The sequence below is a fragment of the Balaenoptera physalus genome (genome assembly GCF_965194825.1).
Source record: "Balaenoptera physalus genome assembly, chromosome: Y".
In the NCBI taxonomy this organism is placed as follows: domain Eukaryota; kingdom Metazoa; phylum Chordata; class Mammalia; order Artiodactyla; family Balaenopteridae; genus Balaenoptera; species Balaenoptera physalus.
Window position 1 is genome coordinate 24,532,845 of NC_138904.1, and position 16,641 is coordinate 24,549,485.

General features: G+C 45.9%; 1 pseudogene across 1 annotated transcript in view; it reads right to left on the minus strand.

The window, feature by feature from the left end:
* Nucleotides 1-11,509: 11,509 nt before the first annotated feature.
* The window catches only part of LOC309653409 (acyl-CoA wax alcohol acyltransferase 2-like), a 36,053-nt pseudogene continuing 30,921 nt past the window's right edge, over nucleotides 11,510-16,641 (minus strand). The window contains exons 2-7 of the transcript in view: nucleotides 14,640-14,750; nucleotides 14,204-14,274; nucleotides 13,754-13,958; nucleotides 13,362-13,536; nucleotides 11,883-12,084; nucleotides 11,510-11,664 (exon numbers count right to left, since the gene is read on the minus strand). The product of the transcript in view is annotated as an acyl-CoA wax alcohol acyltransferase 2-like (transcript). The remainder of the gene's footprint in view (nucleotides 11,665-11,882; nucleotides 12,085-13,361; nucleotides 13,537-13,753; nucleotides 13,959-14,203; nucleotides 14,275-14,639; nucleotides 14,751-16,641) is intronic.

Sequence of the window (16,641 nt, forward strand, 5' to 3'; positions counted from 1 at the left end):
AGTGATAGTTATAACAATGCATTATTTTTAAACATCTTTATTGGAGTATAATTGCTTTACAATGGTGTGCTACTTTCTGCTTTATAACAAAGTGAATCAGTTATACATATACATATATCCAAATATATCTTCCCTCTTGCTTCTTCCTCCTCCCCACCGTCCTATCCCACCCATCTAGGTGGTCACAAAGCACCGAGATGATCTCCCTGGTCTATGCGGCTGCTTCCCACTAGCTATCTATTTTATATTTGGTAGTGTATATATGTCCATGACACTCTCTCACTTTGTGCCAGCTTACCCTTCCCCCTCACCTTTTCCTCAAGTCCATTCTCTAGTAGATCTGTGTCTTTACTGCCATCTTGCCCTTAGGTTCTTCATGACCATTTTTTGTTTGCTTTTTAGATTCCATATATATGTGTTAGCATATGGTATTTGTTTTTCTCTTTCTGACTTACTTCACTCTGTATGACAGACTCTAGGTTCATCCACCTCACTACAAATAACTCAATTTTGTTTCATTTTATGGCTGAATAATATTCCATTGTACATATGTGACACATCTTCTTTATCCATTCATCTGTTTATGGACACATAGGTTGCTTCCATGTCCTGGCTATTGTAAATAGAGCTCCCATGAACATTTTGCTACATGACTCTTTTTGAATTATGGTTTTCTCAGGCTATATGCCCAGTAGTGGGATTGCTGGGTCATATGGTAGTTCTATTTTTAGTTTTTTAAGGAACCTCCATACTGTTCTCCATAGTGGCTGTATCACTTTACATTCTCACCAACAGTGCAAGAGTGTTCCCTTTTCTCCACACCCTGTCCATTGTTTGTAGATTGTTTGATGATGGCCATTCTGACTGGTGTGAGATGATATATCATTGTAGTTTTGATTTGCATTTCTCTAATGATTAATGATGTTGAGCATTGTTTCATATGTTTGTTGGCAATCTGTATGTCTTCTTTACAGAAATGTCTATTCAGGTCTTCTGCGCATTTTTGGATTGGGTTTTTTTGTTTTTTTGATATTGAGCTGCATGAGCTGCTTGTAAAGTTTGGAGATTAATCCTTTGTCCATTGAATCGTTTGCAAATATTTTCTCCCATACTGAGGGTTTTCTTTTTGACCTCTTTATGGTTTTCTTTGCTGGGCCAAAGCTTTTAAGTTTCATTTTGTCCTATTTTTTTGTTTTATTTTCATATCCATTTCTCTAGGAGGTTGGTCAAAGGGAACTTGCTGTGATTTATGTCATAAAGTGTTCTGCCTAGTGTTTCCTCAAAGAGTTTTAGATTGTCTAGCCCTCCATTTATGTCTTTAATCCATTATTGTGTACGGTTTTAGGAAGTCTATTTTTGTGCACGGTTTTAGGAAGTGTTCTAATTTAACTCTTTCACATGTAACCGTCCGGTTTTCCCAGCACCACTATTGAAGACACTGTCTTTTCTTCATTGTATATTTTTGCCTCCTTTATCCCAGATAAGTTCACCATATGTGCCTGGGCCCATCTCCCAGCTTTCTCTCCTGTTCCCTGAAGTATATTTCTGTGTTTGAGTAAGTACCATACTGTCTTGGTTACTGTAACATTGGAGTATAGTCTGGAGCCAAGGAGCCTGATTCCTCCAGCTCCATATTTCTTTCTCATTTTGCTCTTAATCTTCGGGCTCTTTTACATTTACATATAAACTGTGAAATTTTTGTTTGTGCTTCTTTGAAAAATGCTATTGGTACTTTGGTAGGGTTTGCATTGAATGTATAGATTGCTTTGTTTTGTATACTCCTTTTTACAATGTTGATTCTTACAATCCAAGAACATTGTGTATCTCTCTCTCTGATTGTATGGTCCTTAATTTCTCTCATCAGTGTCTTATAGTTTTCTACATAGAGGTTTTTGTCTCCATATGTAGGTTTCTACTTAGGTGTTTTATTCTTTATGTTGCAACGGTAATAGGGAATGTTTCCTTAGTTTCTCTGTCAGAGTTTTCATTGTTAGTGTATAGGAATACAAGAGGTTATTATGCATTGATTTTGCATCGTGCTACTTAACAAAATTCATTGATTAGCTCTTGTAGAATTTGGGTAGCCTCTTTTGCATTCCATACGTATAGTATCATGTCGTCTGCAAACTGTGAGAATTTCAATTCTTTCTTTCCAATTTGGATTCTTTTCATTTATTTTTCTTCTCTGATTGCTGGAGCTAAAACTTCCAAAACTATGTTGAATAAGAGTGGTGAGAGTGAGCAACCTTGTCTTGCTCGTGATCTTTTGGGAAATAGTTTCAGTTTTTCACCCTTGAAAATGATGGTGGCTGTGGATTTGTCATACATGAGCTTTATTATGTTGAGTAGGTTCCCTCTCCGCCAAATTTCTGATTTTTTTTTTTTTGGTAATAAAATGGTTTTGAATTGTGTCAAATTTTTCTGCATCTACTGATATTATCATATGGTTATCACCCTTCAATTTGTTAAAAGGGTGTATCACATGGATTGATGTGTGTTCATTGAAGAATCCTTTCATCCTTGTGAAAAATCTCACTTAATCTTGGTGTATGATCCTTTTAAGGATTCTCTCTGCTACTTTAGGTTGAAGATTCTTGAATCTGTGTTAATCAGTGATACCATTCTGTGATTTTCGTTTTTGTGATATGTTTGTCTGGTTTTGTTGTCAGGGTGATGGTTGCCTGTTAGAACGAATTTGGAAGTGTTCCTCTGTCTGAAATTTTTGGGAAGGGTTTAAGAATAATGGGTGTACCCTGTTCCCTGAATGTTGGATTGAATTCTCCTGTGAAGCCATCCACCTGGACTTTTGTTTTTTGGAAGATATTAAGTCACTCTTTCCACTTCATTATTTGTGATTTGTTGGAGTATGTTTTCTATTTCCCTCTGGTTCAGTCTTCGAAGTTTGTATCATCCTAAGAATTTGTCCATCTCTTCCATGTTGTCGATTATATTGGCATCTAGCTGTTTTAGGAAGTCTCTATAATCCTTTGCAATTCTGCATCATCAGTTGTAATATCTCGGGGTTTTTTATTATTAATTTCATTGACTTGAATCCCCTTGTTTTCTTCTTGATGAGGCTGACCCACGATTTATCAATTTTGTTAATTTTCTGAAAGAACCATCTTTTAGTTTAATCGATCTTGCTATATTTCTAGTTTCTATTTCAATCTTTTCTGGTATGATTTTTTACTAACACCTTTATAGAAGTATATTTGCTTCACAATGCTGTGTAAATTTCTGCTTGATAACAAAGGGAATCAGCTATATATATACCTATATCCCCAAATCCCCTCCACCTTTTACTCTCCCTCCCACACTCCTTATCCCATCCCTCTGGATTGTCACGAGGCACTGAGCTGATGTCCCTGTGGTATGCCACTGCCTCCCATCAGCTATCTATTTTATGTTTGGTAGTGTACATATGTCAGTGCTACTCTTGCCCTTCATGTCCTCAAGTCCATCTTTACATCAGCTTCTCTATTGATGTTCTGACCTTAGGTTCATCAAAACCATATTTCTGGTTGTTGTTGTTTTAGATTCCATACATGTGTTAGCATACGGTTTTTGGTTTTCTCGCTCTGACTTTTTCACTGTGTACCACAGATTCTAAGTCCATTCACATCACTACAAATAACTCAATTTCTTTTCCTAATATGGATGAGTAATTTTCCAGTTTATATATGTGCCATATACTCTTTATCTATCCATCCACCAATGGATACTTAGGTTGCTTTCATGTCTTGGCTATTGTAAACCGTGCTGTAAAGTACAGTGTGTTATTTCACTATTTTTGAATTATGGGTTTCTCATTGTATGTGCCCAGTATTGGGACTGCTGGATCATATGGTTCTAATGAGTTTTGGATTTTTAAGGAAACTACATACTCCATAGTGCCTGGCCTCCTGGGCTATGCAGGTTGTATTGGGATGGGGCTGAGGGTTGTGTACAGCTTGATATTTCTTGTGTTTATTGCCCAGATAATTCTGACATGTACTGAGTGACTGCCTTTCTCTCATACTAAGATCTTTCAGGTGGAATGCTCAATGATTGGTCTCACATCACCATGAACTCCAAGGTGTTTAAGCTACACCTCCGCAGTGGGGAGTTGGAGGTACTGGTGGATGGCACTTACTTCATCTATAGTCAGGTAGAAGTGAGTATGGTCTCAGGCCTAACTCTTCTTATATCCAGAATGCAGATCTGGTACAGGCCACAGAGAGGCACTGTGGAGCCAGCCCAGACCAGCCAATGGCTAATGTCCTGCTTTGGGTGGGAGGGGGTGGGGCCGTACTGGGAAGGAGTTGAAAAGAGGGAGGAAAGAGAGAGGGGGCTATCAAGTTTTTTTTTTTCCTAGCCAGATATGATTGAAAAACTGAAAAAAGGCCCATCACCTCTAATTTTGTTAGATTGTATTGTGAGAGCTGTGCCCACACCCTGCCATCTGATTCCCTCCTACAGAGCCCCAGGACCTATTTTCCCCCACTAAGTTGTTTGATTCTACTGCCAAACTTGAACTCTGCCTTAGCATATTCTTTGAAAGTCAGTTCCAGGGCTGCTGAGAACCCCTTCCCCCCACGTTACTGGCTTTATAATGAAGAGTGAGTGTGTGCCTCTGGACCTTCTCTCCACCTCAAAAAGATCTCTGTGTTTCCTTCTTCTTTCTCCCATTTGTTTCTATACCTTTCTGTTTCTCTGTCATTCTTGCCTCCTTCCTGCTGTTGTTCTCCCAGCCCTTTTCTCCCTCTGTTTTTGTCCTCGTCCTGGTCCGGGGCCCACTCCCCAGGTCGACCAGTGCCCATCCACTTCCACCCCTGTTGTTTGTCTCCAATAGGGTGGTTCCTCAGAGCTAGAGGTGGACGAGCCTTGAGGCTGGGGCTTCTGAGGGGCGGGCAGCAAGCAGGTGGATGCACAGAAAGACGATGAAGCCAGAAGAAGGGTCTCCCAGTAGAGTGGTCAGAGAAGGTGGGTTCACGAGCATTTGCTGAGCCTACTGAGCATCTTGGCACAGCTTGGGTCCTGACCCAAGAAACTGTATGGCACCTGAATACACTGCAGCCTCCTGAACAGCCTGTGGTGGGAGCAGCTTTCCATAAAGTGATTTAGGGCAACAGATGAGTGTCCCAGTCCCCAGGGGTATGATCCCAATGTCCTAAGTGCCATTTGGTGGGGGGTGGGGATCAAAGCTTGGGGTGGGGTATGAAGGATACGGCTAGTGAAGAAGAGAAATATTAATTTTCTGGGCCTGGGATAGAACTGGGAGTGGTTTCAGGCCTTGTACCCCACACAAACTGGAAAAATGCCCTGGACATCATGCCACTGAACACAGCTTAACACGTCCTTCTGACCACGAAGTTAGTTTTACCCTTCCACATTCTTTATCTCATTTGTGATGGATAGCTCTCCATCCCTCTGTATCTGTTTCCTCAATCATCAGACGAGAGCACCAAGGGGCACTGAGAGAATCAGTGAGAGAAATTCAGCCGCAGGGAAGCGGTGTGCAAGCAGAGAGAACTGAAGAACTCACAAATTGTTCCTATGCCCTCTCTGGGGAATCACTAACTGCTAAGTTTATCTACAAATGGTCCCTGGGGCTGGAAGTTGATTCGCATTCGTTTGTGTCTGTAGCACTGATCCAGCACCTAATGTGTGCCGAGAACTGTGCTTCACGCCAGGGCCAAGGAGGGCAGGGGGCGGAAAGGGGGCTCTGGGGGAGGTAAAGGGGTGAATGAGGCGTGGTTCTGGCTCTCACAGAGTCTCCCACCCGGGTGCTGTTGAAAGAAAGGTTTGCTTAACCCCCTGAGCCCAATGGAGGCGAGGCAGGACAGCAAATAAGCCCGTTGTCCCTCCTGTCCTGTTGGGTGACTAGCTTGCCTTCAAGAGGTGCAGTGGCAGCTTGCGTGAGCAGGTCGCATCTGCTGGTCACTAGGGAGAGCCCACCCTCTCCTTCTGCTCACCCCCAATCCCTTCTCGTTTCCTCTCCTCCAGGTATACTACATTAACTTCACTGACTTTGCCAGCTATGAGGTGGTGGTGGACGAGAAACCTTTCCTGAAGTGCATCCACTGTATCAAGACAGGCAAAACCAACTACACCACTTGTTACATGGCAGGCATCTGCCTTCTCAAAGCATGGCAGAAGATTGCCGTGAAGATGGTGCACGCTGACATCTCCATCAACATGAGCAAGCACACCACCTTCTTCGGGGCCATCAGGCTGGGTGAGGCCCCTGCATCCTAGATTTCCCCCGCCCCACCCCTGCCCCAATCCCATTTTGTCCCTGCCTATACTCCTACCCCAGGTTAGGGAGCCAGGACTTCCAGAACCTCTAAGTGCTGCTGTGGAGTGAGGTGTGTGGGTGTTGCAGCTGCATAGAAAAATGTCCCAGTGCTATTTATTCCCCGGTGACTCCTGGATGACAAGGCCTGCTTGACTTTCCATAATGACCTTGAGTGAACAGGACAGTTGATGGAGCCCCAGGGTTGACATGAAGCAGAACCTTCCTCCTTGGCTCCGTGTTGACTGCTTCTGGCATGACTCTTCAACCTCGAGGTCCCGTGTGTCATTTTGTTGCACTAAAATGAGGGGCTTAGGCAGCAGGCGAGAATTAGCAAAGGTGCAGCTCAGACTGTGGGGCGAGCCTCTGACCCCAAAGGGTGGGGCGGGGGTGGGGCGGGAGGGGAGCATTGCAATCTAAGGACAGGGGCAGGGAGGGAAAGGCAGAGACAAGGGGAGAAACCTGCCAGATGGCCTTCCCACTCTCACTGAGACGCGTCCCGGCAACTGAAAGGACTTTGAGGACAGGAGGTTTTCTTTTCCTTGGAGCAATTGCAGGGCATGGCCAGAAACCTGCCTGCATAAGAACCAGAGGCCATGCTTGGGGCCACATGTCTTTCACTTTGTTTACAACTGTGCTTCAAGCTCAGAAGACTCCTTGGGTCCCCCCCCCAATTGTACCCTTCCCACCCTGACAAGAACTCCCATTTTCTTCCTCCCCAGAGCCTACCTCTGTCTGAGACAGGTGCCTATCCTGGGGACCTGTGTTTATATGAGTCTGGGCTACTCTTTAGATTACCTGGGCACAAAGGAAAGTTTCCATTTATTAAGCAACACAAATATTCATCTAGTCGAGTCATGTCTGGGGGCAAAGAGGTTGGACTGGATGACCTCCAGAATTTCCTTCAAATTCTAATATTTTGGCAGCTGCCATGTTAGCCTACTAACATTCCTAAACCCTAGACTGACCCTGGGCCTCGGCAAGACAGAGCTTTTCTACCTGACCTAGAAACGGTAAGAGCTGAGGATAGGACAGGGTTTTCTTCAAGTATGTTACAACCCAAGTAGTCATTAGCCCAGGCATTGTCTGAAAGGACAGTGGCTGATTCCCTACTAACCACATCCCCCTTTCTTCTCTCTGGCTCTGCAAAACCACAGCACAGCAGAGTCACCATAGATTCCAGGCCTGCTTCCCTGAATCCAGGCTCAGGGGAAGGCAGCGTCTCGGCACAGGGCAGGGCTCTGCCATCTAGTCAGGCCCAAAGACACCTTCCCCCACAACCCCAAGCTTCCCATCAAATCACATGACAAGATCATTCAAGGGCCTTATTTCTAACTGCCTGGGCCCAGTCTAGGTGCTGGGTCTAACCCAAAGCTGGGAGGGCCAGTCTTGTAGAAACTACTACTCTTACTCCTGAAACAAGTTTCCTTTTGAGGAGAGAGAGAATAAGCTCCTTCCGGCAACTGAAATCCATCAAGAACAACAGTACTCATTTCTCTGCTGTGCCTTCCCTTTCTAAGCAAATACACTGCTTGACCCTTCAGGGGTCAAGGCAAGAAGGGTGAGCTACACCACCATTGTCTGGTTGCTAGTGACAGCCTTGCCACCCCAGCTGAGGCAAACTTGAGGCATGTGTTTGGCTCCAGCTCCTATAAAGTGCCTTAGACAGTCCTCAGTTATAGCAGGAGCTGATGAGAACCTCTCCTTAAAGTTTGTAAAGTGCTTTCTCTCTTATCTCCTCTGATAAAATTATCAATCCCATTGTTTACCAGCTTAAGTCACAAATCTGGGGCTTTTAACTAGGTCTGATTACAAAGCTATTCTGTTCTGCCCCAGCATTGTGTTGAATTTGGAATCTAGAAAGAACCAATAAAAATGGTAATATGGAGCTCAAATTCTTGAAGGACCTAGGGAGAAATCCAAAGAGGCTAGTTTTCATTCTTTGATGGTAACACCTCTTCTCTTGGCTGCCAGGGGTTCTGGGGCAAAAGAGTAGGCAGTTTCTTTGGAAAGCACCCATCAGCCTTAGAGCTCTTGTGTTCAGAATAATCATCTTGGTACCATGTCCAAGCAGCAGGCCTCCATTACCCACAGAATGGATGCCCCATCATGTTCTTTCATCCACTCAATAAACCAACCAAGCATTGTGTATGGAGCCCCAACTGTGGACAAGGACCTCCTCTGGTTACCCTTGGGACAAGTTATAGGAACTAGCCAATTCCTGCCACTACTAAGTGACTCCTTATTTCTTTCTGCCATACCACAAAGACCTCTGTACTACCAAGATCTCTCAAGGATGCAGGGAAGACCCGAGAGAAGTCTGGTTCTAAAGCCAAAAAGGTGTGAGATGAAGGAAAGAAAATGTTTCTTAATTGTTCCCCTAAAGGACATTCTGACATCCACCCTATTCTCCAGATGTGGAGGGGATTAGAGGGGAAATAGGATTCTCACAGGACTCCTTTATTCATTGAGACCCCTCAAAAGGAACCCTGGAGGGAGAGGGGTGATGAGGTAAACAAGAAGTAACCCTGTTTCTGCAAAGTTATTGAAGCAGTTTACTCTTAAGAGAATGTAGGTCTAGGTTCACACCTTGGAATTATGCCGATGTGGCTTTTCCAGAAGGCCAAGGCTAGCATAGAGAATGGGATGAGGACATTTGTGAGCAAGTGGATGACAGAGGTTTGAAGGAGAATTGCATGGTGGGGACTTTACCAGCTTCTTCGGCTTCAACAGCCAAAGCTGGCACAAAAGGCAGCTATTGAGGGCTGATCAGCTACTGGTTCCTTGGAAAATGTTGTCTTTGCCTTATTTCCCCCTTCATCAACCCTGAACCAAATTTCTTTTGATGAGCAGTAAAGGGCTAGGAACCCTGGAGGTGAACAAAGACTTTGAGCCATGTGTGAGTATGAGTGCTTTATGTAACTTGTGGTAGATGCAAATAGATTAAGAGAAACTGAGAGTTTGAGAGGCCCTTAGAGGGAATCTAGCTGAACCTACGTTTCTACACCATGTCACTCATGTGGAAACTGAGGCCCAGAGATGGAAGGCAAGCTGCCCAAGGTAAAGGAGCCCCAACCTCCAGACTCAGCAGGGTGAGGGAGGAACAGTCCATGTCCCACACAGCCCCCTTGTTTCTACCACCCACAGACTTGAGGCTGGAAGTTCTTGGCCCCCATCAGGAGCCTGGCCAGGCAGAGAAAGCATAGTCACAGCCTTGGTCAGAGTGCTTCCTTCCCCAGGACACTCTCCTAGCTTCTGCCTCTGGATTGAAGGCTTCAGATGGGCCCAACATCACGGAGTCCTGAGGCCACCCTGGCGCTGCTTCAGTCTCCGTCCCTGTCTGGAGGCTTCCCTAGGCCATGTAAGCACAAAGAAGGAACTGGCTTTTTTTTTTTTTTTTTTGTAATCCTTTTCAGGGTTCTCTCCAAGTGGAGTTGGGGTATGTCATTTCTTTAGTCTAAAAGCTTCTAGCTGGGGTCGGGGGTGGGCTTTGTGGTGAGAATGGCCTGAAGCAGGCCCAGTGCTTCTTTAGGAGTCAGCATTCAGTGAGAGATACTGTGTATATAAGCTATACATAATGTATATAAACTGGGATGTAAGTTTGTGTAAATTAATGGTTTGTTCTTTGCAAATAAAGCTTTTTCCCCTTGTTCTTAAGATCGGCTTAAGCACTTCCTACACGCTAGGTTCTTCTTCTTTTTTTTTTTTGCTGTTGTTGTTCTGGTGGTGGCTCTGGCGGTTGGCCATGCCTTATGGCTTGGGGAATCGTAGTTCCCCGACCAGGATTGAACCTGTGCCCTCAGCAGGTAAAGCCCAGAATCCTAACCACTGGACCACGAGGGAATTCGTACTAGGTGTTTCTTTGACACCACACATGAACTTGGGGAAGGACCAAGGCACCCATTTCAGAAGGGGCAGCAGGAGGAAGGTGGTCTGAATTTCCTGTCAGAACATCCCACATCCTCTCTGTGCCCCAGCTCACATGCACCCATCCCTATCACCTAGGTCTTTTCCTGTAACTGCATGTCTGATAGGCTAGAGTTCCTGCACAAAGGAACATTGTCCTGAGGCAATGACACAGCAGGGAGTCACCCTCAGCTTGAGACCATAGCATCTATAACATTCTTCAGGCCTCAGCCCAAAACAGCTTTGGTAGATCCAGCCTCCAGTTCCCCATGATGTATCATCCCATTTTGCAGATGAGGAGACCAACATTAAAGAGTTTAAGTAGCTCCCCCAAGGTCACCCAACTAGAAAGGTTACTTAAACTTTCAAAGAACTGTTGACAAGATCCTACACTGTAAACTTTCTTTTTAAAAAAATAGATTAGGGATTTCCTTGGCAGTTCAGTGGTTAATTCTCTATGTTTCCAATGCAGAGGGTGCGGGTTCAATCCCTGGTTGGGGAACTAAGATCCCATGTGCTGTGCAGCCAAAAAATAAAATAAAAAGACAAACTTTAAAAAATAAAAATAGATTAGAATGTTTTTTTAATTGGATAAACTTTCTTTTAAACATTGAGATGCCATGAAATTTAGGGCATTGCTTACTCAGGGACAGGAAGTGGGCAAAATGGTTGGAGGAGAATAATTTTGTGTATCTCTCCAGTTTACAAAGTTCAATCACATTCGATATCATTATCCCACCAGCCTTTGGGGTAAGCAGGGGAGGGACTATTTGTCTTATTTTACAGATGAGGAAACAGGCTCAGAGAAGACTGATGCAAGTCACAGGGCATGAAGGTGGAGGGGACTAAATTCAGAGCCTACTGGATCTCAAGGCTGCCAGTCCTGGAGGAACCTTGATGACAGAAGATGGGGCTGCTTAAGAGCTGGAGAAGAAGAGACAAGTGCAGGGATATTAGGCCCTCAGAACAGGCTACGTGGGGCACAGACAGTATCAGAAGGTGGGCTTTTTGTTCTGTACCTTGTTTTCCTCAGTGTTGATGCTGAGTGGGCATGTGTGAGGGAGCTTTCAGGACCCCTCTCCCTTAGGGCCTTCCCTGACTTTGGGGCCATCTCCTTGTAACCCCGAGGAAAAGGCAGATAAGAGCTAGAAGGAGAGAAATGAAGGAGAAAGAGGGATCCAGAAAACAGCCAAACAGGCACCCACACACACTCTTGTCATGGTGAGGACTGGCCGAATCAGGAGCAGGAGTCTCATGGCTGACTTTGGTCCTCCTGTTCACCTGTTTCACTCCTTCCAACCAGGCTGAGAGAACTTGGGGAGATGTCTGTCAAGTTATCACCAGCTCCTGGGTCTCTGAGAAGCCAAACTTGGTCTTCTGTTTGTCAAACAGTTTGTACAGGGCATAGATATAGACCACGTGGTATTTTGTCACAATCTCCTTGCTCAGGTTCTCAATCTTGGGCAGTGGTAGAGGCTTCCTGACTGCCAGGGGAGACGGAGAAGGGAAAGGGAAAGCATCAGAATGACTCGTTCCTCAGAATAGGTCTCAGTCCTCAAGCCCGGGTTCTCCCCACACTTCCCCCACCCCTGCGCTCATCCTGGCCAGCTTCTCTGCCTCTGGACATGGCCAGAGCCAAGGTCCAGCCTTGGAACTGGATCCTGTGTCCCAGATGAGGCTGCCAGCAGAAGGGCCAACTCACCAATGGTGGTTACACGCCGATCGTAGGGCAGAAGGCCCCAGGAGTTCCCCAAAAGTTCTCTCTTGTGTAGAAAGCACAAGGGTAGATGTGTACCATACTCTGGAATCACTTTTGCAAGTGATTAATGAAGCCCCCGGGTGTGAAAATCTGCTGATTGTAGAGTTCTGTCTCCCTAAAGGCATAGGCAGGGATTAGAGCCACCCTGCAGAGGAAAAGCATGTTCTCTGATGGCCAGAAAGGTAGGGACCCTGCTGAAAGCCAGACACGCTGACCATCAGTGGTCCCTGGTTCTCCCTGTAAGCTCTTCAGCCCCTAACCAAGCTGGGCCCAGGTCCAGGCTAAGTGGGAGGGCCTCATGGTCTACCCCAAGCTGCCTCTGGGGGCAAAGTAGCAGCAAGCTAAGGGAAGCGAGTCCCAGACCCTCCTGTAAACCCACAAGGTCTGAAACACTGGAAGCTAAGACCCAAGGGCCTTTGTTTTTCTCTTTCTGACTTACTTCACTCTGTATGACAGACTCTACATCCATCCATCTCACTACAAATAACTCAACTTCGTTTCTTTTTATGGCTGAGTAATATTCCATTGTATATATGTGTCACATCTTCTTTATCCATTCATCTGTTGATGGACACTTAGGTTGCTTCCATGTCCTGGTTATTATAAATAGAGCTGCAATGAACATTTTGGTACATGACTCTTTTTGAATTATGGTTTTCTCAGGGTATATGTCCAGTAGTGGGATTGCTAGGTTGTATATATATATACGGAATCTAAGAAGAAAAAGAAAAAAAAGGTCATGAAGAACCTAGGGGCAAGATGGGAATAAAGACACAGACCTACTAGAGAATGGACTTGAGGATATGGGGAAGGGGAAGGGTAAGCTGTGACAAAGTGAGAGAGTGGCATGGACATATATAGACTACCAAACGTAAAATAGATAGCTAGTGGGAAGCAGCCGCATAGCACAGGGAGATCAGCTTGGTGGTTTGTGACCACCTAGAGGGGTAGGATAGGGAGGGTGGGAGGGAGGGAAGAGGGAAGAGATATGGGAATATATGTATATGTATAACTGATTCACTTTGTTATAAAGCAGAAACTAACACACCATTGTAATGCAATTATACTCCATTAAAGATGTTAAAAAAAAAAAAAAAGACCCAAGGGCCATTTCTTTTCAGTTTCTTCCCTTTAGTTCACACGGTAATTTTGGTTTTCTCTGAGATAGGGTTGCAGCCAGTCACTTTTCACGAAGGGACTGCCCCAGATGAGATGCTAGTCTGAGGCAGATCAGGTTCCGGGTTGGCCTGCTGGCCTTTCTTCAGAAGCAGAAATGCCTCTAGAACCTGACCCAGGCTCTATTCCACCACAGAAGTGGCTTTCCCCCTCCCTCTTTATATATCATTTCCTCAAAACCTCTTCCTCCTTCCCCACTGGGCTTTTGGAATCCCTCTCTCCAGTCTGGACTAGAAGTGTCCTTACCCATGCTGAAGGGCTGTGTGTACAAAGCCAGTGTGGTTCTTCAAGACCAAGGTGATAGATCCTGGAAGGCTGTATCTGCACTCAGCAAGGCAACTGACCACCACAATCAGCATGTTGTTTGTGCCTGTATGGGTAAACAGGAAGTCCATGGAGGACTGGCTCACAGACCAGGGCCCTGGAGGGCAGAAAAAAAAAAAAAGATAATTGGTGACCTCCCAAACCTCCTAACTTTCTTCCCTACCTCTTCAAAGGAGGGGAGAGTCTCACATAAGGCAGTTGAACCTATGATAGCTTTTCAGACCAGAAGGGATCACAGAATTGGCCTTATTCTCACCCATGGCTCTCGGGGAGCCATTTACTTCTTTGACTTTACATCCTAGGAGCCAACTCACCTGTAGACATGACATATTCTCTGAGGAAAGGCCCCCAGAAAAAGGTCTCCAGTGTGAGGATATAAGGAGTCATGCCAGGAAAGATCTTGGAGAAGCCTGACTTCTCTGTGGCAAAGTGGCCAAAGCATGAGTGGGACATGAGCTGGTGAGGATGGCAGGGGAGGATGTAGTTGAAGCTGGGGGCGAGATCGTGAGTCTTCAAAAGCTTTGGAGAAACATAGAGTCAAGAGGGGTATAGCCAGGGGTATAGCCTCTTCTGGCCAGAGACCTAGAAAGGAAACAGCTGTCGTGTCTGGCTGGCCATGCAGGTAGGGTAACACACAGCTCCAGGGAGCGTCATCCACATGAAGCTCAATGTGAATGATGCCCATGACCCCCACCCTGGCCCAGCCGCTGCCACTGGAGTTGGGACTGGGCCTGGGGCCAAAGTGGAGATCTGCAGCTCTTCACCTTGAGTGAGAAGTAATCACAGTACTGTTTCCACACGCACCAGTGTCTTACGCAGGTAAACCAGCAGCCTCCTGAAAACAGAGCCAGTGTTGCTGAGCTTGGGACACCTCCCTTGTCTTCTTCAGAGCCCTTTAAGGCCTGCCTCAGGGTGCCCTCACCCCCTGTTGTTTCCTGCCCTCTTAAGTAACACCTAGGCTAGGAATGAACATCTGGGCCAATTTAGGACAGGCCTAGCTCTCTGCTGTACTAGCCACCCCTCCCCTAGCCTACTTCAGTTCCTATCTGGGTCTCACTGGCACCTTGAAAAGACCCCGTCCCTTACCTTCTCCAGCCCAAACAAAGTCAGGCTGAAGGGCTGCCCGGAATTGACCACAGTATAAGAAGAAAAAGAAAGATCGTGTGGTGGGTGGCAATACAGCCCTCTCAGGGCCCTCACCTCCCTCAGGGGTTTTCCAGTCAAAAGCCAGCCAGGTGAGCATGAGCACAGTGACAGGCCAGTATGGCATAAACACTACCAGGTAGAGGTTGACAAGGATCACACTGCTTACTGGAGGAAGCCCAGACCACAGTCAATGAACTGTGAACAGTCTCTCACACTTGCCCACCCTCTGGGGCTCTGTCCACCCCAAGGTCACACACACCATCAACCCGGCTCATGCAACACTCTTACCTCCTCACCCAGCTCATGGCCTGAGTGCCTGTGGCACCAGCATCCCCGCTCTGGTCTTGGGAACCTGTTTTAGGTCTAGAAGGCAAGGTGTTTTCCTCCCCCACTTTGCTCCATGCAGTTAGTCCTCTCCTGCCTGGACCTGCTCCAGCACCACTCTGGGCTGCATTCAATGACAGGGAGCCAGTGGTGGGTCACACTGATTTGGCCACCAGAGGTTGGGAGTCCTGGAAAGACAGAGCCAGGAATAGTCTTCCTCCAACTCACATTTCCCTCTCCACATCTCTGCGAGGCATCAGTGGAGGGAATACCAGAGAAAGAGGATACCCAACTTCAGCCAGGTTTGGAGCACACGAGTTGGCAAACAAGAAACAAAGGAGAACCCACGCTGGGCTAGAATAAGGTATGGACTATGTTAAGCTCCAACAAGACAGGAACAATGTAGGTTAGAGTAGTTAGGACAGACTTCATGGAGATGAGTCACAGGGAGCCATGTTCAGGATTCTTACAGGACTCAGTTTTTAAAACAGATGTGAATAAGACTGTGTGAGAGAAATTGGGTCAAAAGAAAGTTTAGAAAAGACAGAAAATACTCCTAATTGAATGTGGCATAATAAACACACATTTTTATCATGACTCCTTGCTGCAGCCTCATGAAAATTACCACAAGGATGTATTAAAAGATAGAGATTCTTCAAGGAAAAAGGGAATCAGAGAGACATCAACAGTCGGTGAGAGCTATCAACAAAATGTTTGCATGCTGGACAGTGGACAGAGAGGGATTAACTGAGAACCAGAAAGTTGAAATGTAGTTACCTGCAAGGGGTATGCCCACAAGAGCAAGACTGTTTCTGCTGGAGAATCTAGGAAATACTCAGAATTGGGAACAACCAGGTGTCACAAAAAGCAGATGTGGGGCACAGGGCTTGATTGAAAGTCTATCAAAGAAGTAGTTAAGGCCACTCACTCACAGGCAAATTTTCCAGGTGGCGCACGATGTCCAGCAGCTCCGTCAAGGCCTCAGGCTCCTCCTCAGAGGTTGCCATCCTGCAGGGCCAGTTCTGCATGGCTTTAGCGGCCATTCTGAACCGACATGATGGGTCTACCACCTAGACTCTCTTGAACCTCGCAGAGCACGCTGGGAGTCAGGTCCCAGTGCCCCACAGCCTTATGGGAGTCATAGTTTTTATCTCCCTCATCAGAAGTATGCCTGTGAGGGCGTCTCCTCCCTCGACTCTCAGCGTTCCTTGACTTTTTGGTCTGGCTCGCTTTTTGTTTTGAGCCAGGTGCACAACAGATAATACAAAACCTTGTAAGATTCCACATATAAGAGAAATCATATGTTATCTGTATTTCCCCGTCTGACATATTTCAGTTGAGCATAATAATAACCTCTAGATTCATCCATATTTGTTGCAAATGCAAGATCTCATTCTTTTTTATAGGAGTTTGTATTGTAGATCACACAAGCCTTGATTCTGCCATTGAGAGCTCTGCATGGCACCTGACTCACACAAAAGACTTAATGTCCTTCCCCAGTGGGTCTGGGCAAGATGGTGGAAGAGTAAGACGCGGAGATCACTTTCCTTCCCACAGATACATTAGAAATACATCTACACGTGGAACTGCTCCTACAGAACACCCACTGAACGCTGGCAGAAGACGTCAGACCTCCCAAAAGGCAAGAAACTCCCCACGTACTTGGGTAGGGCAAAAGAAAAACGAAATAACAGAGACAAAAGAATAGGGATGGGACGCGCACCAGTGGGAG